Consider the following 25,529-nt stretch of genomic DNA (forward strand, 5'->3'; position numbering starts at 1 on the left):
CCCAGGTGTTTCTTTTATTATTTTGTCCACTTTTTCTCCTCCTTTCCAATCTCTCGCTCCTTGATTCATCTCCTTTTTTTCTGTATTCCAGATAATCTGTGTTCATCATCTTATAGATACCGTTTGCTACAGCGTTTCAGTTTTTCAGTTTTTATTTTTATTGTGCTTTAAGTGAAAGTTTACAAATCAAGTCAGCCTCATATAAAAATTTATATACACCTTGCTACTTTTTATATACTCCTAGTTGCTCTCCCCCTGATGAGAAAACACACTCCTTTTCTCCATCCTGTATTCCTGTGTCCGTTCAGCCAGCTTCTGTCCCCCTCTGCCTTCTCATCTTCCAGACAGGACATGCCCACATGGTCTCATGTGTCTTCTTGAGCCAAGAAGCTTACTCCTCATCAGTATCATTTTCTGTCTTATAGTCCAGTCCTATCCCTGTCTGAAGAGTTGGCTTTGGGAATGGTTCCTGTCTTGGGCTAACAGAAGGTCTAGGGACCATGACCTTCGGGGTCCTTCTAGTCTCAGTCAGACTGTTAAGGCTGGTCTTTTTACGAGAACTTGAGGTCTGCATCCCACTGCTCTCCTGCTCCATCAGGGATTCTCTGTTGTGTTCCCTGTCAGGACAGTCATTGGTTGTAGCCGGGCACCATCTAGTTCTTCTGGTCTCAGGCTGATGTCATCTCTGATTCCTGTGGCCTTTATGTCTCTTGTGTCTTTGGTGTTCTTCATTCTCCTTTGGTCCAGGTGGGTTGAGACCAATTGTTGCATCTTAGATGGCTGCTTGCTAGCATTTAAGACCCCAGATGCCACTCACCAAAGTGGGATCCAGAATGTTTTCTTAATAGATTTTATTATGCCACTTGACCTAGATGTCCCCTGAAACCATGGTCCTCAAACCCCCACCACTGCTATGCTGGACTTCGAAGCATTCAGTTTATTCAGGGAACTTCCTTGCCTTTGATTTAGTCCAGTTGTGCTGACCTCTCCTGTATTGTGTACTGTCTTTCCCTTCACCTAAATTAGTTCTTATCTACCATCTAATTAGTGAAAACCCCCCTTCCTCACTCCCTCCCCACTCTCGTAACCATCAAAGAATATTTTCTTCTCTGTTTGAACTATTTCTTGAGTTCTTATAGAGTTGGTCTCCTACAATATTTGTCCTTTTGCAACTGACTAATTTCACTCAGCATAATGCCTTCCAGATTCCCCCATGTTATGAAATGTTTCACGGATTCATCACTGTTCTTTATTGATGCGTAGTATTCCATTGTGTGAATATACCATAATTTATCCGTTCATCCATCGATGTGCCGGCACCTTGGTTGCTTCCATCTTTTTGCTATTGTTAGCAGTGCTGCAGTGAACATGGGTGTGCATATATTTATTCATGTAAAAGTTCTTATTTCTCTAGGATATATTCCAAGGAGTAGGATTGCTGGATTGTGTGGTAGTTCTATTTCTAGCTTTTTAAGGAAGCACCAAATTGATTTAGTGTTTCTGATTTTTACTGTTCTTTTTGTTTGATTATAGTCCTGCTGTTGAGTTTCTTATTTCCTTACCATCTTTCCATACCTTATCCATCATTTTTAGTCTTAGCCAATTGTACATAATCTTTTTTTTTTTCAGTTTTATCTAGAAAAGAAAATACCTGTTTTCTAATTTTTCTTCTGTTTTCTTACAGTAAACTTATTTCATAATAGGTTCCTACTCTATCTTGAATGTTATGGTTACATGTCTTTGGTGTTCCTTTTAATAGAGAAATTTGAGCCTGTAACATACTGTTTACCTGTAAACTGGGTGGGATTTTTTGTGGAGAGGGGTCTCATCTTACTCTAGTGGGTTCCTATTAGTATCGTTTTAGATATTGGTCTGGGGAGCTGGGTCATATTCCTCTCTCCCAGCCAAATTATCAGTTCAGTTCTGTAGTTTTTTTTTTTTTTTCCATTATAGCTTTGCTTGCCATAAATGCAGTCAGCTATTGCCTTGCTGAGGAGCCCTGGTGGCGCAGTGGTTAAGCACCCCGCTGCTAACCGAAAGGTTGGTGGTTTGAACCCACCAGCCACTCTGCAGGAGAAAGCTGTGGCAATCTGCTTCCATAAAGATAAAAGCCTTGGAAAACTCTATGGGGCAATTCTACTGTGTCCAATAGGGTTGCTATGAGTCAGAATTAACTTGATGGCACTGGGTTTAGTTTTGGGTATTACCTTGCAATGAGGAGTGAAGTTTATTCTAGAATGGTCTGAAGTACTCTGTGGTTCTTTCTTTTTGAAAATAGTAACCAGAAAGACTATGACCCCAAATCGTACCAGAACTTCTACTCCCCAACTTCTTTGCAAAGATGGAAACTGAGAGGAATTATGGGATACAGTCATGGAGAAGAATTCTGGGATACAGTAGCCATGTTGCTTTAGAAAATTGTTCCCATCCTATGGAGCGTTTGTGTTTCTGAGGTTGTGATACTGGGCTTGAGACTGATGGGAGTTGTCCGCCCTCATTCCTCTCCTCTGCTTCACTGCCTTGGTTTCCTGTCTCCTTCCGCTAGTGGAAATTCTTCCTGGCTTCTGGCAAGTCATTGAACTCCTTAGTTTTTAGTGCTCTTGAAAGTTCACGTCTCCTTTGAATTTTCTGAGTATTTCAAGAGAATGTCAGGGATGGGGTGTTGATTGAGATCAGTAATTTTCTAACAGCATATCCTATAAATCTTTTTTTTTTCTTTAATTAAACTCTTATGGTTATTGCAACTATTAGAGACCAGGAGTACAGATATGGCCCTTTCCTAGGAAAGTTCTGGCCTTTTGGTATCTGTTCCTCCTTTTGACAGTTAAAATTAACCCTGATATCCATGTTCCATTTAAGTAAGTGAAAAGTGACATTTAAGTAAAAAAGCAATTTATTTTTTATGTTTCTGTTACAGGTGAAGACTGATGTTGGAAGTCTATGAGTGAAGACATTGGAAAGGCTTCAACTATAAAAGTGAGTTTTGTTTTCTCAGTTTTTGCTACTTGAGTATGAAACATGTTAAAAATGAACACATTTATAATCATAATTTAGGTTCGTTGGGTATTTTGGGGATAAGACTCTATATCTGTAGGTAAAAAAAAAAAAAGTTTCTTGTTTTTAACCGTTTTATAAGACAGAATAACAAATATGGTAACCAAACAATGAAATATGAGAGAAAATGCATACCTCAAAAAACACACAAAGAGAATGAAAATGGCGTCAGAAGCAAACCATGACGTAATACATTTGGAGTTAATTCTTCCCATTGGTCTTCTAGTATTAATCAGTTTTTTAGTCTTTTAGTTAATCTTTAAAATGTTTTTCATTGGTCAGAAACATTCTGTTTGTCCGTTTTAACTTCTTCACTATTTAAAACCTCATTCCAATTTTGTGACGTTGGTACTTGAAAAACCATAATGAATGATAAATTGCAGAGGAAGGGACTATGCTTTTTTGTTAGGTCCAAGCAATTACTTTATTCTGTTTCTTTGCTAAGGAATTTGTCATACTCTGACCACATTATAGACTATTTGTCAAAGCCTGAAATGTTGAACTAACATTACTCAATTACATGTCTGGTATTTACTAGAATGGTAGGAAGATATGAAGAAACTTAGACTAATGAGCGTAGTGGTCTCATTTTATACTTACAAAAGTTTATACTTTCAGTTTTATATCAGATCTTCCTTGTTTTAACCAAAAACAGTAAAAAAAAAAAAAAAATTAAAGCGTAAGTAGGACAATAGGTTATAGTTTCACTGCTTTTCATTAGCAAACAAGTAATGCTGTATTGGAGTAGTATTTGATACACTCAAGTATTCTTCTTGGAGTACTTAAAGTTATTACTAAGTTGAATCATTTTTTGATGGAGTAAAGATTACTTTGCTGTGTCAGAGTTCATTAGTGTTTTATTAACTGGGAAAGCAGTGGTTTTTTACCGCAGGTTCTCATTACTGGCAAGAAAGTCTCAGACGTTCTTTTGCCTAACTTAGGACTCGAATGCCGAGTAGGTTAACAATCAAGGTTGTCCAATGTATCCATTAGGCACAGTGCCCAGGGCCCATGACACTCTTAGTGATCCATGAAAATCTTGTAATTTTAATGTCTTTGAAAAGCAGAAGAAAAAAATGAATGTGATGGTAATGAAGACATCATAATGAAGCCAGCTTAGCTTAGATTTGTCTTTATACCAGTGCAGTCATAAAATATTTTGAATATTTTTTATGGATGAAGGGGCCCACAAAAGCATAACTTGGCCCTGCCTGGGTCACAGTTGGCACTCTGTGTATGTGTGTGTTTGTGTGTGTGTGTGTGTGTGAAATTCGGTCATTTGAATACTCTTTTTTTTTTTTTTTAATGAAAAAAAACCGGTTGCTGTAGACTCAACGTTAACCTCTGGTGACCTCATGTGCTTCAGAGTAGGGTTTTCAATGGCTGATTTTTTTGGAAGCAGATCAGTAGGCCTTTCTTCCGAGGTGCTTCTGGGTGGACTCGAACCACCAGCCTTTTGGTTAGCAGCTGTTTGCACCACCTAGGGACTCCTTAAGAAGAGTAGATGTTTCTTTTTTAGCCGTGAATACCATGAATTCATCAACAAGTCTGCTTATCAGAGAGACCCATAGTTAAATCTACAAAGAAAGAAAGGAATTACATATTGTTAGGTGAGAAAACTGGTTATTCCTTCTGTTTTCTTCGAATAAAGTAAACATTCTTTCCCTCCAGAGGCTCATTGGTGTTCTGTTTGCTTTGTAATATGATACAGAAAATAAGGAAAGGAGAAGCAGACTTGACCCAGGGTCCTCTGGCTCCAATTTGGACAAGTGTTTTACCTAAGGTGTGTGTTCCATCAGGGCTGTGACTGGTCCTGCCTCCTTGTTGCTGTCAGAGTCTAGAATTTTCTTTCATCTGTAATTGTTCATCTGTACTACTGAGTATATAATGTTTTCAGTTACCTTGACTGATCTGGGTTTTTTTTGTTTGTTTCTGAAGCCATGACTAATTTTGGAGAAAATATTTTTGTTAGTCTTTTAATTTCAGTAGCTATATAAATTGTGGAAACCCTGGTGGCGTAGTGGTTAAGTGCTACAGCTGCTAACCAAAGGGTCAGCAGTTGGAATCCACCAGGCGCTCCTTGGAAACTCTATGGGGCAGTTCTACTCTGCCCTGTAGGGTCGCTATGAGTCGGAATCGACTTGACGGCCCTGGGTTTTGGTTTATATAAATCGTGCTCAAAAAATATCTCCTGAAAGCCACTTGTTGATTTAAGATAAGCGTGTTGCATGTCCGAGGAACTTCTTTTTCAAAATAGGTGCCCACTAAAATATGCACTCCCTGAGGGCCAGGATCTCTGTTTGTTTTGTTCACTGAGATATACTCTACAAAAAACCAGACGTACAAGAGAAGTGCAAATGTTTGTTGAAAGAATAAAAGAATGAATGAGCTAATTTCTTCTTTAGAAAAGTCATGTTATACTTCTGAAGTGCACTGAAGGTGAACTATTGAACCTCTATTTCTAAGACTGGTAACTTTATCCAGTACCAGTTAACATCAAACCCACTGCGACTCCTGGCAACCTCTCATATGTCAGAGTAGAACTGTGCTCCGTAGAGTTTTCAGTGGCTGATTTTTTGGAAGTAGATCACCAGGCCTTTCTTCTGAGGTGCCTCTGGGTGGACTCAAACCTCCAAGCTTTCGGTTAGCAGCCAAGCATGTTAATCATTTGCACCACTCAGTGACTCACCGTCATATAGTCTGTCAGGTAGGGTTTGCTGGAGGTATCAGTTGTAACAACTTCTCTTGACATGTTTTACTATCTCAATTTATTTTAAATTACACTAATGCCTAAAAATTTCTGGGCTTGTTTACATAAAAGTATATGGTATATCAATGTAAGATACCAGTCATTTACCCACAGACTGTATAAATAAGGGCGGTCCTCCCTGGGGTAGCAGACCAGTGTATGGTCTGATATCACAAAGCCAGTAGATACCACTTAATCAAATTAAGCTAGGAAAGCAAGAACATTCCCCAGTGGTGGTCCCTTCCCCCTAGCTGGAGAGACAGAAGACTGGGGATATAAACAAAAGGAATTAATTGACCTTAGTTGGTAGACCTTTCGGTTAGCAGCTGAACTCTTAACCACTTCGCCACCAGTGCTCCAGTACTATTAGGTGATCCTAATCTGCAGACATTTTTTGGTGAAAAATCAAAGAAGTACAACCTATTTTGCACAAACTCTTGTTTTATTGACCATGCAAGAACTAGGAATGCATTTTTTTTTTGTTGGTATGATGTGTGTGTACGTGTTATTAGTTGATGTTGAGCTGGCTCCAACTCATGGTCACCCCCACATACAACAGAACAAAATGTTGCCCAGTCCTGCAGCATCTTCACAATCATTACTATGCTCAAGTTCATTGTGGCAGCCACTGTATATATATATTTTTTATTAACTTTTATTGAGCTTCAAGTGAACGTTTACAAATCAAATCAGACTGTCACATACAAGTTTATATACATCTTACTCCGTACTCCCACTTGCTCTCCCCCTAATGATTCAGCCCTTCCAGTCTCTCCTTTCGTGACAATTTTGCCAGCATCCCACTCTCTCTATCCTCCCATCCCCCCTCCAGACATGAGATGCCGACACAATCTCAAGTGTCCACCTGATATAATTAGCTCACTCTTCATCAGCATCTCTCTCCCACCCACTGACCAGTTCCTTTCATGTCTGATGAGTTGTCTTCGGGGATGGTTCCTGTCCTGGGCCAACAGAAGGTTTGGGGACCGTGACCGCCGGGATTCCTCTAGTCACATCCAGACCATTAAGTATGGTCTTTTTATGAGAATTTGGGGTCTGCATCCCACTGATCTCCTGCTCCCTCAGGGGTTCTCTATTGTGCTCCCTGTGAGGGCAGTCATCGATTGTGGCCGGCCACCAACTAGTTCTTCTGGTCTCAGGATGATGTAGGTCTCTGGTTCATGTGGCCCTCTCTGTCTCTTGGGCACTTAGTTGTCGTGTGACCTTGGTGTTCTTCATTCTCCTTTGCTCCAGGTGGGTTGAGACCAACTGATGCATCTTAGATGGCCGCTTGTTAGCATTTAAGACCCCAGACGCCACATTTCAAAGTGGGATGCAGAATGTTTTCATAATAGAATTATTTTGCCCACTGTATATTTTGAGTGCCTTCTGGTCTAGGGGACTCACCTTTCAGCATTATATCAGAAAATATTCTATAGTGGCCCATAGAGTTTTCATTGGCTAATTTTTGGAAGTTGATTGCCAGGCCTTTCTTCCTAGTCCATCATAGTCTGGAAGCTCCATTGAAACCTGTTCAGCATCACAGCAACACACAAGCCGCCAAAGTATGACAGACTGACAGGTGAGTGGTGGTACTCATATGTACATAACTGTTTCTGAATAAAATTTCCCCGTTTTAGTCTCTGTGCCCTCTTGTCCAGGGTTTACCTACCCCTGTTCTTTGATGAAGGAGCCCTGGTGTAGCAGTGGTTAAAGGGATCAACTGCTAACTGAAGAGTCTACAGTTCAAAACCACCAGCGGCTCCAAGGGAGAAAGATGTGGCAGTCTGCTTCCGTGGAGATTTACAGCCTTGGAAGCCCTATGGGGTTGCTGTGTCAGAATCGACTCAGTGGCAGTGAGTTTGGTGGTTTTTTTTTTTCCTTTGGTTTGGTTCTTTGAAAAAAGTATCTCAGGGCCGAGCTGCTGCTGGGAGTGTAAAGCTTAGAGCTGCCCGAAGAGCTGGAAGATACCGTTTCTGTGCTCCAAGAGACACACCATGTGCTGGACTGTGAGGGCGTCCTGATTTTTACTGTCCTCCCTAGCTTTTTCAGAGACCCCACATTGTAGAGCCAGGTGAGGGCATTGTTGTTAGCTGCCCATACAGCCGGACCCCACTCATGGAGACCCCACACACAACAGAACAAAGTGCTGCCCCGTCTGTTGTGATCCCTAAGATTTTCACTAATTTTCAGTAGACCGTCAAGCCTTTCTTCCTGGGTGAGGAGATTATTGTTATTAGGTGCCATTGAGTTGACTTTGACTCATAACAACCCCATGTGACCAAGTAGAATTGTCCCATAGGGTTTTCTTGGCTGTAACCTTTACAGGAGCAGATCGCCAGGTCTTTCTCTTACAGAGCCTCTGGGTGAGTTTGAATCGCTGACCTTTTGGTTAGCAGCTGAGTGCTTAACCATTGCACCACTAGGACTCCTTGGTAAGAAGATGAAACCAAAAACCAAATCCATTGCAGTCGAGTTGATTCCAACTCGTAGCAACCCTATAGGACGGAGTAGAACTGCCCTTTAGGGTTTCCAAGGAGTGGCTGGTAGATTCAAACTGCTGACCTTTTGGTTAGTAGTTGAGCTCTTAACCACTACGCCACCAGGACTCCAGTAAGAAGATAGCAGTATGCTTTTTAGTGGAGATCTCCAAGCTTAAAAATGGTGTTTTCCCCACTAGATTTTTCCATTACAATGTATAGCAGTACGCTGTGATCCAGGGTGCTTCATGGCCCTGCTACGTGGGCCTGCTCTTCTCTAGAGGCTAAGCACCATTCTCAGGTTTACCCAGTCCTCTCAGAGGCCTGTTTACTGCCCTTCAGGAGCAGTTACACAAGGACCACACGCCAAGCTTCTCTGGCTCTGTGACTGTTTTTGTGGTGCTTCAAAAACATAGTCTTGAAGCTGAAGGCTTTGTGAGATTGGAATGTAGTGGCATCTTATCCTAAGACTCAAACAATACAACAAAGCCATGCTGGTGAGGAAATAGATACCCCTTCTTGTGTCTTGTAGATGACCTTGCTGCCGTGTCCCCAGTGCCCTGTGAGCCTCTTACTTGGGGCTGTGACCTTGCTGCCGTGTCCCCAGTGCCCTGTGAGCCTCTTACTTGGGGCTGTGACCTTGCTGCCGTGTCCCCAGTGCCCTGTGAGCCTCTTACTTGGGGCTGGTGGGTTGATTGGAAGGCAGCTAATAGAGTGATCTGCGGCTACAGCATCAATGATTCACATTATGAATAAGTAACTTGCTGTATTGACCTAGACGTTGGTAATGACATAGCCATCGGGCCGCAGTCTTGGCAGAGCACTGGAGGGCGTAGACTTAATGCGTTGTGTGAGCTTTCAAAAGTCGCTTAAGTGCGTCCCTCCAGCTTTTTCCTTTGCAGAGCCTCCCGATTATCTCCTGACACAGTGGGGTCATGACAATGATTTTTAAAAATATATAATTAAAGATTAAAAGTGTTATACAGACTAAATACAGTGGTTACAAAAATTCAGCACAAAATGTCAGCGTTCAGAAAGAGGTACGGATTGGACTCTCTCTCCTTCCTATTAAAAACTGCCTACTGGAAGTTTGCATACTCTCAGCTGGTATAGACAGTGGGCACCCCTTGTGCAGGGGAGACTTCCTCATTGTAGACCCTTCGGTTATAGCTGGGGAAGGGTAGGAGGGGGTCTCCAACCACTCTTGAGAGACAAAGGATATGAGTTAAAAAAAAACAAAACAAAACTTGTTTTCTTATAAAGAGATGACCTTTGGAATGTGGAACTAGTTCCTGTTCCTGGCATTGAGAATTAGGGGATTCTTGGAACAGCATGTCCTCAGCTTTGTGGAATTATGGTGATAGGTTTCTGTCAAAAACAAGGAGGGGGGAAGGGGGCTTCGTGGTTAAGTAAGTCTGGGATTTAAGCAAGGGTAGTCCCTGTTTCTGCAGAGCCTTTACTGTGCTACAGTGAACTGTGTGTCTCCAATCGGAGGTGCTCTAGGCAGGGTTTCCCAAAGTTATTTAAGCACAGAATACCATCTCCTGTCCTTGCCCTACACCCTACCTTCTAATTTTATTAACCTATTATTATTATTATTATTATTATTATTATTATTATTATTATTATTATTATTATTATAGTGTTCTGTGGATGAGAGTTTGGTAAATGCAGATTTAAGGTTAAGTACAGAAAAGAGAAGGTCCCTGGGTGGGTGGTGTAAATGGTTTGCACTCAACCGTGGTTCAGACCCACCCAGCAGTGCCATGGAAGAAAGGCCTGGAGATCTGCTTCTGTAAAGATGATAGCCAAGAAAACCCTGTGCAGCACAGTTTTACTCTACCACATGAGATTGCCATGAGCAGGAACCGACTTGACGGCAACAGGTTTGGTTTTGGTTTTATAGAAAGGTAAGTAGCTAGCACAAATGTAGACATTGGAGATAGAATCATGGACAGATCGATGGCATAGTTGGGACTTAGGCATGTAGGAGATGCTCAGAGAGAGGGCATTTGGAGAGCAAAGCTCTCTACAGTAGCTCCACACATGGCACCAGGTAACCAGTAATGGAGCCAGCCCTCATGTTGGCTCGTATAGAGAGTTCCTTGCCTTTTGCTCTCCCCTCAGACTGACCTGGAAGTTCCTTGTATACAACTTGTGGGGCATCAGGAAGCATTTAGCTAAGACACTGGCTCAAGGATTGGCAAAGAATGACATTCAGTATTTCAAATTCTGCTGGATTCTGATGAGCTCCTTATGCAGTGCATTATCGGAAAAGCGGTAACACATCATTAAAAAAAAAAAAAAATTTACATCATTACACAGTATAAATTGGTGTTGATGACAATTGTTTGGTAAAAGTGAACTGTTTCAGGATGGTCATTCTCCGAATGAATGGAATGCCTACTTTGTATAAAGCATGGAGCTAAGTATTGCGAGGGATACAAAGTTAAGGCGACAAGGCTTCTGTCCTTGGAGAGCCTATGAACTAAGTAAGAGAAGGTAGAACATGTCTACAGTTTGCCCTTCTGCAAAGCAGCATGTGACAAAAGCAAAATCAGAAATTTAAAGGACCAAAGGAGTTAGATAAGAAAAGATAAAGCTGACATATTTGTTTACTTGTGAATGTTCTGTGTCTTTGAAATGATTTTCTGTTGGTTAGGTGCAGAGGTACCAATTAAACCCAAATTGTTTTATTGTATTCCAGTCAATATTTTTACTTCTTCTCTGTGTCACTTGTCATTTTCTGAGTGAGCTGTTTTAGAACTTTCATTGTGTTCATGGACTGCCAATTTTTTCTTTTGGTTCTATCAACTTTTTCCTTTATGTATTCCAAGCCTATGTTTTAGACACACGAAGGTTCAAAATTGTTCACTTACTATATAGCTAGATGCCAGGAAATTGTTGTATTTTAAAAGCCAGATAAAGTGTCATATCCCCCTGAGGTATGGGATCATGTTGGAGGATTACTGAAAGTTTCGTGTTTTTAACATCCACAGCTGATGGTGAACCGTGGACACACCTGCCAGGTCTTGCTCAGGGAACATTCTAGTAGGGACTAAAAGGCCGTCTCGTAAAATGTCAAAAGACCCAAATACAATCAATGGTGCCAGGTCTGTTTTCAGCAGTGGTAGACAATGAATCCAATGTCTGGAACAGACAGTTATTGTTATATTTGAGAAACTTGTGGAAACATTGAACCAGGTTCACCAAACTTAAGAAATCAGTAGAATGGAATTATCCATCAAGGCCTGAATTCCTGTTGACTGAACTAAAGCCAGTATCAGCTCCTCCTCTTCCTGTCCCCTTTCTCTCTGTCTCACCCCATATCCCAACTATTGCCACTTCAATTGCATTTTCCAGGGTACGCATACTTTTAGAAGCCTGGGCCTTATTGCCTTTCACCGTCATGCCTGTCCTCGGCTATAAGGAGAGCCTGCTCTGGAGGAAAAGTACGTCTGCGATAAAGGCTTTTTATGAGTTAAATAGGGTGTTAATACAAGCATTGTGTTTTAAAATAGAGACAGGGTTGCAATTAATTTTAAGTTCTGTATTAAGTATTTTCTTTTAATATTCTTTGTCCTAAAAAAAAAGTGAGGTCTAGTTTCTTAAACTATTGTAACTTCGTATTTATTCCTTTGATTTCTAGAGTATAGTCATTCAAAGAAAAATGAAACTCAGCCATCTCCTAGGTCCTCATAAATGGGATATTACAGCAACTGGCTTTTAGTCAAACGGTTGCCCCATCATTTGCCTCTGGTTTTCTTTTTTTCCTAAGCCCCATGTCTCCTTTCCAACTGGGTGTTTCGACTGGGAACCTCCCTGTCACTACTAAGGTCACTGAATATTAAATTCACCTCTATGTCATCATGCTCCTATTTCAGGCCATGAAGCTATTCCTGTGCTGGCTTATGGTTTCAGGGGCCTATTTGGCTTCTCTTTCCCTTCTTCCTTCCCACCTCACCCTACCCCCAGTATTCAGTTTGTCGCTGAATCTCACTAAATTACCTCACTTTGTGGCTCAGCCTTTCTTTTCCATTTTCATTGCCACCACTTTACTTGAGTAAAGAAAAAAATTAACATTTGAGTGTTTATCAAAGGTACACATTATATCTGCCATCCATCCATCCGTTTGTCATACTTTGGTGGTTTGCGTGTTGCTGTGATGCTGGAAGCTCTGCCGATCGTATTTCAAATCCCAGCCAGATCACCCACGGTAGACAGGCTTCAGCGGTGCTTCCAGTCCAAGACAGACTAGGAAAAAAGATTTGGTGATCTACTTTGAAAATTAGCCAGTCAAAATCTTATGGATCACAACAGGACATTGGCTGAATTGCTTGCTTTGGACACATCATCAGGAGGGACCAATGACTAGAGGATGACAACCTGCTTGGTGACGTAGAGGGGCAATGAGGGAGTGGGAGCCCCTCGGTGAGACGTATTGGCACAATAGCCACAAGGAGGGGCTCTGACGTGCCAGTGATCATGGGGATGATGCAGGGCCAGGAAGTGTTTCATTCTGTTGTACATGAGGTCGCCAGGAGTCAGAGTCGACTCAGGGGCAGCTAACAACAACAACACACTGTATGCTTTTTCTCCATTTTTCTCTTTCAGCCTTGTGTAGTTATTAACTGGACTTCACGGTGAGAAGACTGAAGCCCCCAGAAACTTATGTAATTTCATAAAGTCATACAACTAGTAGTTTTTAAAAGAGACTAGGTATAAATAACCAAGTGCCACTCCAAGTCCAGTGTTCCTTCACTGCCGTGAGGTGCCCCTTGCAGCCCAACCCTGGTGCTCACTCCAGTGCCATCCCTCCAGGTCTGAAGGACTGAGTCCTCCTTCTCTGATCCTCCCAGAGTGCTGGGTTGATGCTGTCATGTGTCTGGCCTAAAATTCCCAGTACGTTGTTGCTTGCTCTGTAAAGGCTGTGTGACAGCCAACCTGTTTTCTTTTCATCTTTAAGTCAATTGTACTAGAATAGTATTATTTTGTACCATCTCCCCCAAGCTTATCTGATTTTTTCTACTTCTGGGAAAAGTTAAAGTTGTGTGACTGCCCAGAACTTTCTGTGCCCCTTCCTGGAGGAACAGGGTGAGGGTGGGCTTTGAGGATCAGCAGGAATCATGACTCATTCCTAACTGGGAGACCTTGGGCATGTTATTTAACATCCTCATCTGTAAAATCATGATGATAAACTCACTGCACTTGAGTTGGGAGTGTTAGAGTGTGTATACAGGACCCACCTGAGTGCATGCCTGGCCTTGGCATGCTCTCAAATGGAGCCATACAGCAGCAGCAGTAAAAATATTATCAAAGCTTTATCTGTCCTTTTAAACTCAGTTCAAATTCCTCCTCCTTTTTAAATTACTCCAGCCTGATTTTATCTGCCCCCTCCTTTAAGTTGCTGTATCAGTTAGCCTCTGAACAATTCATGTAGCTGCTTTAATTATGTATTGCCTTTGACCACAGTTGTGGTTTTAAAAATCCTTCTAGAAATGGCTACATAGTTGTTTTTCTTGAGTGTTATTAATGCCTGCTCTCAAGGACCCCAGTCATTAAGGACAGGACTGGATTTTACCCATGCTGCAGAGCCTGGTGCCTCATACATAACTATTCCTAAACCTTGTTGATTTGAAATGAAGAAATTTCACAGACTTTCGTAAACAAAATAAGCTGAGTTGGTTTTAAGTACAGAAAGTTCATAGGCTGGTATATAAATTTAGCTGGTTTAGCCCAGATTTCTTTGTTCATCATTCTGAACGTGAAAAGTATTGCAGAGGAAATTTTAAAAACTCTGAGAAATTTTGCCCTCCAGTATTTCTGATAAAACTGTCTTTTAAACCCTGGTTAACCTTCAGGCCTGTCTTTAGGTATGTTTATGTTATTAAAGTAACTCTTAATAGAGGGCAGTGGTGGTTTGGGGGTGGAATTCTCACCTTCCATGCAGGAGACCTAGGTTTGATCCCCAGCCAATGCTCCTAAAGTGCAACTACCACCCATCTGTCAGTGGAGGCTTGCGTGTTGCTACGAGGCTGAACAGGCCTCAGTGGAGCTCCCAGAGTAAGACAGACTAGGAAGAAAGGCCTGGCGACCTACTTCTGAAAATCAGCCAGTGAAAGCCCTCTGAATCACGGTGGTCCAATCCTGTTGTACACGAAGTCACCATGAGTTGGGGGTCAACTCTACGGCAGCTGACAACGCCTCTACGTTAGAAAATATTTTCCTTTTTTTCTTAATTGTTATTTTCCAGGCTTACATTTTTTCCTGGGTAGATTTTCATTTTTCTCTCTTGAATCCAGAAAAAAATCCCTCACCCCACCTAGTTTCCCTCAGGAACGTCTGGTGGCGTGGATGGCGCCGTGAAGATATACCTGAGCAGGAGTCATAGAAGATTTTTTTAGAAATAAAAACATGGTGGCACTTTTAAAACTGAAATAATAGTTTTATTGACTATTGGGCTTTTTTGTTTTATTTAATCACCCCATATTCAGGTCTGGTTTTTAAAACTCCATGCTTTATAATTCTAACTGAGGAGGTGAAGTTTAGACTTTATCCCTTCTCCAACATTAATACCCCTCAGGGTTTAAAGCCCCTCATTAAATGATATGGGGATTTAAAAAAAAAAAAAAACCCATTGCTGTCAAGTCGGTTCCTACTCATGGTAACCCTGTAGGACAGAGGAGAACTGCCCCCTAGGGTTTCCAAGGAGCAGCTGGTGGATATGAACAGCCAGCCTTTTTGGTTAGCAGCTGAGCTCTTAACCACTGTGCCACCAAGGCTCCAATATGGGGATTAAATCCGTTGCTGTCAGGTCCAACTCATAGTGACCCTATAGAACAGAGTAGAACTGCGCTATGGGATTTCCAAGGAGCAGCTGGTGGATTCAAACTGCCAGCCTTTTGGTTAACAGCCATATCACTTAACCACTTTGCCACCAGGGTCCCAATATGGGGATTAAAAACAAAATATGGGGATTAGTGGATGATAAATAGTTTGAAACAAGTCGTGGTCAAGGTTTCACCTGCCAAGATGTGTGTTTCACCCTAAAGTCACATTTACATGCATTTGTACAAAGTGAGTTTCTAAACAAATTCATATCATTAATTTTGACACTGTTTTGCCTATAAAAAGTTATTTGTTGAAAACATATCAAAGGGAAAAAAAAAGAAGCCTTCTTGAGCTGCCAGGCTTGAAGCTGTTCCCTTGTGCTATGGCGTGCAGCCCTTTGAAAGAGCCCATTCTTGGGGCAATGCCATTGTTCTCCCTCAGGTCAAGGAAAGGGAGTGAATGGTTTGAAACCAGATTGCCACCTGTGGAAAGGTGCCCTCCTGTGGAATGCAGGAGCTCAGGAGTGGATTCTTTGCCTTGTGCCTTCAGTCTCGCCATTTATCTGAGTGATGATGCCGATAAAGCCACGGGGGGTGCAGAGGTCCAGGATGCTGTGGTGCTGACCACCACTGGAACCCAGCAAAGTCTGTCTCCCGGCACAAGTGCCTTCTGAAAGGTAAGTATGAAAATTCCAGGTCCATTTTCAAAGAATATTTGTAACATTCAAAACTAGGACTCTGTAATGAAGTAACAAGGCTTCAGCCAGTCAAACCAAGTGCGCACACAGCGTAGGCCACGTGCAGGCCGTCTTTAATTTAAGCCTAGTGGTTCTCCAGAAGTTCATTTGAAGAACATTTGTTGAAGTGTATTTTTTCCTCATTAGACGTACAGCTATTCATGGTGAGTCCTCAGGCAAACAGACCCTATTTAACCCATGCTGTACCTGAGTAATGCAGATGGTAAATGTGCTTGGCTGCTAACCAAAACTTAGAGGTTTGAGTCAACCCGAGACACCTGAGGAGAAATGCCTGGCAATCAACTTCCAAAAGATTACAGCCATTGAAAACCTATAGAGCACAGTTCTACTCTGACACACATGGAGTCTCCATGAGTTGGAATTGACAGCAACTGGTTTATTGGTACCTGAACTATATTCAGGCAACTTGAGGGGCCAGCTCCGATTACCAAATTCTCTCTCAGTGTTCGCATAAATGATTTAAATTCCAATATTTGTGGACAAACCTCATCTCTTAGAGTACTTCTTACAACTAGAGAATGTGGCATAAACATTTTTTATTAAGTCAAGTATCCTGATATTGGCGTTTAGAAATATGGATATTAGCTATAAAACTATAGTAATATCATAGAAATGAGTAACCACGTATGAGAACGATTCAGGAGAGCTTCAACATCTAAGGTATAATAAAAGCACTTTAAGATTTTATAGATTGTCCCAGTTTTAATTTTGAAACTCTTGTGACCTAGGCATCTTTATTTTGTGGTAAGAGCTGAGTTGAAATGCTTTGAAATGAAAAATAAGAAAGGGCCTAGGATCATGAGAGGAGGATGAGGTAAGAATAAGAACAGTGGCCTGTATAACCTCTTGGGCAGGTGGAGGAATTGTGCTCCCAAGGTGAGAATTTACTATTTGTGGATAGTGTTAAGTTGAAGGAGAGAAGAAGAGAGGAATAAGGAATTTTTACCTTTCCCTTCTCCCTTGCAACTCCCAATCTGCCCTGACCATGGTTACCCCGGTATCTTGGACACTATCTTCTATAAAAACATTGATAACCTATGGTTAGATCCTATGTTGGAGGAACGTTATGAGTTAAAGAGCTGTTATAGGCAAGGCTGGGAATCATAGATGCCATTGGAACCTGGAACATATTTTCCTGTAGAAATAAACAACTGTCTTACCAAGAGTCTTTTGGATCAGGGTCCATTTTTAAATTGATTCTGCCAGCACTTATAGAGTTGAGTGAGCCCAAGAAGATAGTAAATTGCCGGGTTCTTGTTGGGATGTAGAGCTTTTTCCTTTGGAACTCAATGACCTGTTCTTCTACTTTGTACACCTATAGACCAGTCTCAACTATGTGTTTCTTAGACACAAAATAAAATTAGAAACCTGTCCATGTTTATGAGTTTTTATGAACATGCTATTTCTTATCTGAGAACCTTTAAACACTTACGAAAATGCTTATGGCCTCATGGGGTCACTGCAGAATATGAAAAACAGATGGTAAGGGGTTTGTTACTTGGCCTGCTGACCTACTGTGAGAGATTGCACGCATTATTTTTCTTCCTCCATGCTTGTTCTTCTGACCATCTTGAAAGACAGCCAAGAAAACTTTTTTCTTCTAATTATTTCCAACTACTTCTGGGAAGTTCATTCAGACCTACAAATAAATCCTCCGTGCTTTGGGAGCACCAATTTTAAATATCAAATGTTTATATTTCTGTAGAGAGAGAATTAATTATCTCTCCTCCCACCAGGTTTTAAACTGAAAGGCAAGTTATTTAGTTTTGCTTATTCTTGTGTATTCAACAGTAACTCAGATAGCTTTCCAATTAGTAAGTGCATTAAATAATATGGTCCCTGGATTCAGGAAAATGTGGTTCACAAGTAGAAAATTTGAAGCAAAAGGTAAACATATCGTATCTTACATTTGTAATAAATTAGAAACCCAAGACAAAACTTATATCCTAAAGAACTTTTATTTTAACAGGCGAGTATATGTTCAGGAAGAAAGAACTATCTTAACATTGGAAGTATGTTCACGTTTATTACATCATTTATCTCACGCTCCCCACCCTGCACCCCGTTTTCGTGCTTTCTGGTGCTTTATCAGATAGACCGCGTTCAGCTGTGATAGAAACGCATCCTCAAACTTGCTAAGAAAAAAAGAGATTACATACATACTCTTGAGGGTGAGTAGCCTTTCAAATTTATTGTGTGACTCAGAAATGTCACCCAAGAGTGAGTTTCTCTCCATCTTTCTGCTCTGCCATTCTCGGTGTTGGCTTCTTCCTCAGGAGGGCTTCCCTAAATGGTCCAAGATGGCTGCCAAACACAAACGGAGTAACAGATTCCCTTGTCTGAATGCACCAGGAGAAAGAGAAATCTCTCCCGAGCCATATAATAGAAGTCCCTTCTTTCAGTCTGATGATACCATTAACATAATGGAGACAAATAACAGTACTAAGGAATGCCATGTGCTTCTTGGCTTAGATTAATCAAGATCCACCTGTACAGCTGGCATGGCGTCAGCTGCTCCTAAACCATGTGACTGAGTACAAGGGTGAGGAGATAGAAAACTCCACAAAACAAGGTTCATTGGTGTTATAGATTGAATTGTATCCCCTATACTTGTAAATTTGATCTGTTTGGAAATAGGGGTTTCCCTTGTTACATTAATGAGGTCATATCAAAGTAGGGTGGGTCCTAAACCTAATCATTCACAAGTTACAAAAAGAGCAGAATAGACACAGACACACAGGGAGAAGACACCATAAGAAGACAGGTACACACAGTAGATGCGTCTACAAGCCCAGGAGCTCCAAGGATTGCCACAGCTACAAGCTTAAATAGACAAGGAAGGACCTCCCCCTAGAACCATGCCCTGAATTCAGACTTCTGGCTTCCTGAACATTGAGAAAATTGATTTCTGTTCTTTAAAGCCACCCATCTGTGATTTTTTTGTTGTTAACAGCACCACTAGGTTACTAAGAGAGTTGGAAAAAGAGAAGGAGAGAATAGGTGCCGGGCAAGCAGCCAGCAGTGCTCTTTAAAGTGGGCTTGTTGTAGTAAACTACAACTTGATTGTGGCATTCTTTTTATTTTCTAAATAAAACATGGTTCTGAGTATACTCTGCCAATCCTTGGCTCTTATCCCTATGTACTATTGCAGACTGTCCGTCCTTTTATTAGGTTCACCTAGTTGTTTCTTAGTCCCTTGGTGAGGGAAGGGTGTCTCCTGTTATAAACAGCAGTGGTGTTGTCTTCATCTCTGTTCTGAGTTGCTGGGGTCTTCATGACCGGAGATGCCTGCAATCCAGTGACATTGCCATCCAGAATCACTCATGCACCAGAGCCTGCCCTGGGGCAACTGGTGCTTTGTTCTTTAAAGCCTCAATGTGCCAGTTGTTGTTGTGTGTCATTGAGTCGATTCTGACTCATAGAGACCCTATAAGACATAGCAAGACTGCCCCCATAGGGTTTTTTCCGCTGCAGTCTTTATGGGAGCAGATCACCAGGTCTTTCTCCAGCAGAGTCTCTGGGTGGGTTCAAACTGCCAGCCTTTTTGGTTAGCAACCGAGTACTTAACTGTTGCAACACCATGGTTCCTTCATATATAGTATACCAGAGCCATACTATATTCTGTGCAGAACTGGGAAAGATGTTTCTAATATCTCAGGGAGTTTTAAGGGAAAATTACCCTGTTAAAAATTCCCTTCTGCTTTCCATTCCTCTCTGTTTAGGACTCAGACACAACCATGGGGACGAGGATGGAGAACAAGTGGCTTAATGATGGAGTGCCAAGAATGGCTTCCACGTTCTTGGCATAGACAGCGGGTGGAATAATGAGGTTGTATCCAGGAGGACAGGCCCTGTGGAACTTAGTGCCCAAGTTAAATAGACAGATGTGGGTGATTTGGGAACCTATTTATCCTTATAATGCTATGTCTATGGGGAAATGTGTTCCAGACTTCAAGTCTGGACTCAGAATGATTTAGAGTACAATCTGTGTGCCCATTGCAAGCTACTTAAATAAGTCACAGTCCTTTATGCTTGTATCCCTGCCAGTCAAAATTCCCCTTAGTCCATTTTTTCCTATGATTCTATGTCCCTAAAAAAGAAAGCTTTAGGTAAAGCAGAACCAGACCTTTTCTTCCTGTCTGAGTCAAGGCTTTAATGATTTAATGTAATAATTACAGGCAGTCCTTGGGTTAGGAACGTCTGTATATACTGATACTTATGAACCAACCCCCATAATGCCTATTATATTAAAAATTCAAGGTACATACAATGGTTCATAACAAGGGCGCTACTTTGCGATACACATCAAAACGCTATTATTATTACTGTATTATCTTAAAGACGTTTTAGTGTTTCTTTAATGTTTTTTATGCATAGAAGGGTATACTTTATACCATATACTAAAACAAACATTTGGCTAACTGATGTTAGATACGAACCATACCTAACTGTTCCAACCTACATACAAATTTGACGTAAAGTCAGATTTAGAAATGTGAATCTGTCATAATCTGGGGCTGTGTGTGATGTCAGGGCTGAGCTGGACTTTCTTTTTGCTGGACCATTTTTCTCAGTTCCTTCAAGGCACCAGCACAGGTCACTGGGGAAAGGCCCTTGTTGCTCTTAGCTATAACCAAAAACCAAACCAAACCAAACCCACTGCCATCAAGTCGATTCCAACTCAACCCTATAGGACAGAGTAGAACTGCCCCATAGAGTTTCAAAGGAGTGCCAGGCGGATTTGAACTGCTGACCCCTTGGTTAGCAGCTGTAGCACTGAACCACTACTCCACCAGGGTTTCCCTCAGCTATAAAAAAAAGAGGTGGTAAAACCCCTAGCTGGTTGTGGTTTTGGCATTTGTTCCTTTATTCCTTGTTGCTGTTGTTGTTAGATGCTATCAAGTCATTTCCAACTCATATCGACTCTATGTATGTAACAGAATGGAACACTGCCCGGTCCTGTGCCATCCTCACAATCGTTGCTATGTTTGAGCCCATTGTTGCAGCCACTATGTCAATCCGTCTTGTGGAGGGTCTTCCTCTTTTTCACTGACCCTCTATTTTACCAAGCAAGATGTCCTTTTCCAGGGACTGGTCCCTCCTGATAACATGTCCAAAGTATGTGAGATGCATCTCACCATCCTTAATTCTGCGGAGCATTCTGGCTGTACTTCTTCCAAAATAGATTTGTTCGTTCTTCTGGCAGTCCATGGTATATTCAGCATTCTTCGCCAATACCATAATTCAAAGGCGTCAATTCTTCTTCGGTCTTCTATATTCATTGTCCAGCTTTCTCATGCAAATGAGGTGATGGAAAACACCATGGCTTGGGTCAGGTACATTTTCATCCTCAAAGTGACATCTTTACTTTTCAACACTTTAAAGAGATCTTTTGCAGCAGATTTGCCCAATACAATACATCCTTTGATTTCTTGACCGCTGCTTTCATGGGTATCGATTGTGGATCCAAGTTAAATGAACCTTATTCCTTAAGGTTTGGCAAACCAGAGAAGTTGGCTGAGATAATATGGGGTGCCCCATTCTGGAGCTCAAGAAAAAAAAAAAAAAGCCAGTTCTGTGGAGTTGATTCTGACTCATGGCAACTCCATGCATATGAGAATAGAACCGTGCTCCACTGGATTTTCAATGGCTGATTTTTCGGAAGTTGGTCACCAAGCCTTTCTTCCAAGATGCCTCTGGGTAGACTTGAACCTCCAACCTTTTGGTAAGCTATTGAGCACTTTAACCATTTGTACCATCTGAGGACTCCAGAGCTCAGGAAGTAGGGAGAAAAATACAGTGAAAGTCGAAAGAATCTGTGGTGCATGAATGAGGTGCTTCCGAGCCTGTCTCCAATGATACTGCCTCCCTCCCAACCCACAGGTGGACCATCATCCGGTAGGTGGTCCGATGTCTCTTTCCACATCAGGAGTACCTTTCCTTAAGTAAGAAATCCCTGTTGAATAAAACACTGCAACAGAGATATGTGTTTTTTTCCAGGTCTTCCCTCCATCTTGGCAATACTCTGGGTAAAAGCAGCAAGTTTTATAAATGCAACTTGGTAGGTAAAATATAGTGAAAAGGTCAGATGTTCCTCTTTCTGCTGTCCTATCAGGTCGTGGTTGTCTGAAGTAAATCAGCAAGTTTATATTGGAAGATTGCCCAGGGAACAGAGCTTAGGAAGAAGGGTACACTGGCTGTGCTCTCATGGAGCTGGGGTAGATACCAAGATAACATTGGCTTCTGTCTTCAAGTCTCCCTAGGGTCTGGCTCTGCAGCTGCATCTCCTGTCAGTTCCCCCCCCCCCCCCCTTAGCTTCAGCCATGCTGGCCCATTCATTACTAACTTGAGTCTGTTTGTCATTGTGCCGCAAACATGAAATGCCCTTCTGCACTTGGGGCAGAATCGTGCCTTCCAGATAGCCAGGCAACCTGGTGTCTGTACCACTCTTTCTGCTCGTCTCAGATATATTTAAGTGTTATTTTAGATGTGGAAAAGACCTTATATTGACCTACACCGGAATATCTCATGTTACTGATGAGAAAATTGAGGCCCAGAACAAATTGGTGACGTTACCAAATTTGGACAGCAAATTAGTGTGAGACTGACCTGGAACCCACATATCTCGTCTTCTAGCCTAGTACAGTTGCCATGATATCAACTGCATTGGTAAGATGCTTTATTTTCTACACAAAGGGGCCCTCTATAATTTTTTTTCAATGATAAGCAACAGTAAAGATGGAATGTTTTAAACTGATTTGCTAAATTAGCCTGTCTGGAGTCAGGGATGCCAACCATTTAAAAATTAGGCCTGCTTAAACATACATCAGGGCTGACTTTACATCACCTTTCGTGTCTGACTAGGAAGCTCTCAAGTTGCTAGCATCCCCAAAAATGTTTCAACATCAGTCTTTTTAAATATTGCACTGCTCTTGTTACTGTTGTTGGTTGCCATCAAGTCGATTCTGACTCATGACAACCCCGCGTATGCAGAGTAGAACTGTACTCCATAGGGTGACTTTTGGAAGCAGATTGCCAGGCCTACCTTCCGGTGTGCCACTGGGTGGGCTCGAACTGTCGACCTTTTGGCTAGTAGTCTAGTGTTTGCACTGCTGTAGACAAATTTAAAAAATTTTTTTCTACATGTGATTTTATGGATAGTCTTTGACAGAAAGTTACACTATAAAAGCGACTTGTTTCTGTCATTTGTTCAGTCAAGTCTTAAATTTCAGCAGACTTGTAAGAGACAGCATTATACTATCTTGATTTGACACTAAGATGGTTTGAGGTAGAATGGACTTATTTGTGGCACATGTCTAACATTATAAAGTCTCTTCGAAAAGACCAGTCTGAAGCACAGACTCCAGTGACGACCTCACATGATGTGATAACTTTCCTTTTGTTACAGAAACCTGGTTTTTCCTATCTGCAACAGATGGTTCCAAACAATGTATTTTATAAATTCAAGCATAAATGTTAACCTGCATTGAGTTGGCATTAAAATTATCTAGGAAAAATATAACATGGTTTTCTTCTGATGGCCTCTGTGCTCCTACGGAACTTTTTGAGAAGCTGAATTCAGAGGCATGGAGAGAAATGAAGTGATGAAAAGCAGAGTTGACCCTTCCTTTAGAATTAAATCCATCAACAATAACAAGCAAAAATACTGTTGTTGGAGAGTGCTACTTGTTCCTTTAAACAATTTCTCAACCACTTTGCTGGCATAAAAGGGCTCGAGATCTCTATTTGTGCGATGGTTGTATAAAGAGAGAGAGCAAAAGTATTTGAAGAGGACCTTGTATATAAGGGTGGCTAAAATACTTACATACAAATAAGTCTTTCCAGGAATATAAAAGTAAAAATTGGTTCTAAAAGTCTAGTTGCTGTGTTTTTAAGCTGGTTGCTATTGTGTGTGAGAGCTTCCCAAGACTTAGGGAAGGCTTCATGTGCCCTTGTATTATTGCTGTGTTGCGGTGCCCGTACGTGGACTTTTTAGAATAAGAACCTCACTGTTATTTGTTCCTGCCAAGAAAAGATAAAAAGCGTCCGCGGTCTCTACCTGTAACTTTTACTAAAAACAAATTACTGTGGGAGCCGCAAACAACCAGAGCACCGTCTGAACAGAGTGCAGAGGGTTTTGGTTCTTTATGGCCCTTTCACCTATTTTTTAACTCCCTGTCATCCAGTTCCAAGAAAGGAGTTACGGTTTTCTTTGAGAGCCAGCATTCCCCTTTGCAAATCTCTGGATTTCTTGTGAAGTTTTGAGTTCTCCTACAATAAACTTTAATGGTCTGTTTGAGAAATGGTACCCATATTGAGCATATTCTCTATTGGGTATACTGGGATGATTCTTGAGGGCTAAACCCTTCTTGGAGCCTTTGGAACACAGCAGTTTCCATGGGCTCTTCCTGACTGATGACCAAGTAAAAGTTCAGCATTCCAGTCAGCTGGATTCAGTACTTCTAATCAGGCCTGACCTGAAGTAATGAGCACAAAGGACTTTAAAATCAGAATGCTTTACATTTAAGCATTGAAAATAAGTTGATTGTTTGGGGGAAGGGGAAGGGAAGGTAGAAAATGCTGTGTTTCTTTCACTTATTTAAATTTCAGTTTGTTCCTGGAAAAATGGTTTAATCATCGCATGATACAAAAAACACATTTTCTGTAGTCCCCTTACTCTAACAAGGTAATTTAAAAAAAAAAAAAGAGCTTGTCTTATTTGACCTTAAATGTAAATAAAACAGGAGTCAAATTATTTAATGAGTCTGGCAGTAATCTTTCTGTTTTATGGTAGGAATGACTCAAAGCAATTGTTAACTCTCCTTTATTTTTTTAAAATATTTTAACTTGAGCCCTCTTTTTGGTGCTTCTTTGTCTTCCTTCCATCAGATTCTGTAGGATGGCCTAAAATAAGATCACCGTAAACACTCACGCTCATTTTTTAACTCAGACATTTGAACAGCTATGCTGTGGATTCAGGAAACATGAAAGGAGATTCCTGACTTTAGAGCAAGCCTTCAACAAGATGAGCAAGACAGCCTGCAAGGCCCTCAATTGTGGGCATCTGGGGGTGTGTTTCTGTTGCACAGAGTGCAGTCAGAGCACAGAGGAAGAAGAGATGACTTCTGGCTGGATCGATGGGGGGCTGCAGAGGTTCCGAGGTGGCATTTGAGCACCTACAGAAGCCACGCTCCGACCTAGTGTGATGTCTTGACTCTTGGATATGCTTCAGCCCATAAGGCTTCCTTCTAAAGGGAGAATTAACCTTTTAACTGACATATGAAATCATGAGATGCTCTTTGGGGTTAAATTTTGATCTGAGTTACTTTTTGGCATCCTCTGTGGACCATTACAAAGAATGATTCTTAGACTTCAGTCAGGTTCTTACCAAAAGTGTTCTTCTCGTTGATATTACTCTAGCCAGGATTTTGACCTTAGAATGTTATTTCTAATTTCCTTTCAAAACCATTCCTGAGATGACTAAGGGATTTTTGTATGTAAGGAAAACAGTGGCTTTATTAATTTTTACTCTTATTCCCTCAATGAGATTGTTGTTTATTTTTCTTCATAGGCCCCATGGATTTTAATAGAAGAACAATACTGATTATACAATATTTTCACATGTGCTTTTGTTTTCAAAGCAAATAAACGATGAGGA

The 25,529-nt window shown here is 41.3% G+C and overlaps 1 protein-coding gene across 3 annotated transcripts in view; it reads left to right on the forward strand.

The window, feature by feature from the left end:
• PLEKHG1 (pleckstrin homology and RhoGEF domain containing G1) overlaps nt 1-25,529 on the forward strand; it is a 299,198-nt gene that overhangs the window by 82,997 nt on the left and 190,672 nt on the right. For 2 of the 3 annotated variants that reach the window (XM_049903298.1, XM_049903289.1), the window contains exon 2: nt 2,918-2,976. The gene's annotated coding sequence lies outside the window, so the exon portion shown is untranslated. Of the gene's footprint in view, nt 1-2,917; nt 2,977-7,303; nt 7,386-25,529 lie in introns of all 3 variants that reach the window. The other variant, XM_049903306.1, reaches the window with a different exon arrangement.

The sequence above is a fragment of the Elephas maximus genome, chromosome 1 (assembly GCF_024166365.1).
Source record: "Elephas maximus indicus isolate mEleMax1 chromosome 1, mEleMax1 primary haplotype, whole genome shotgun sequence".
Classification (NCBI taxonomy): Eukaryota; Metazoa; Chordata; class Mammalia; order Proboscidea; family Elephantidae; genus Elephas; species Elephas maximus.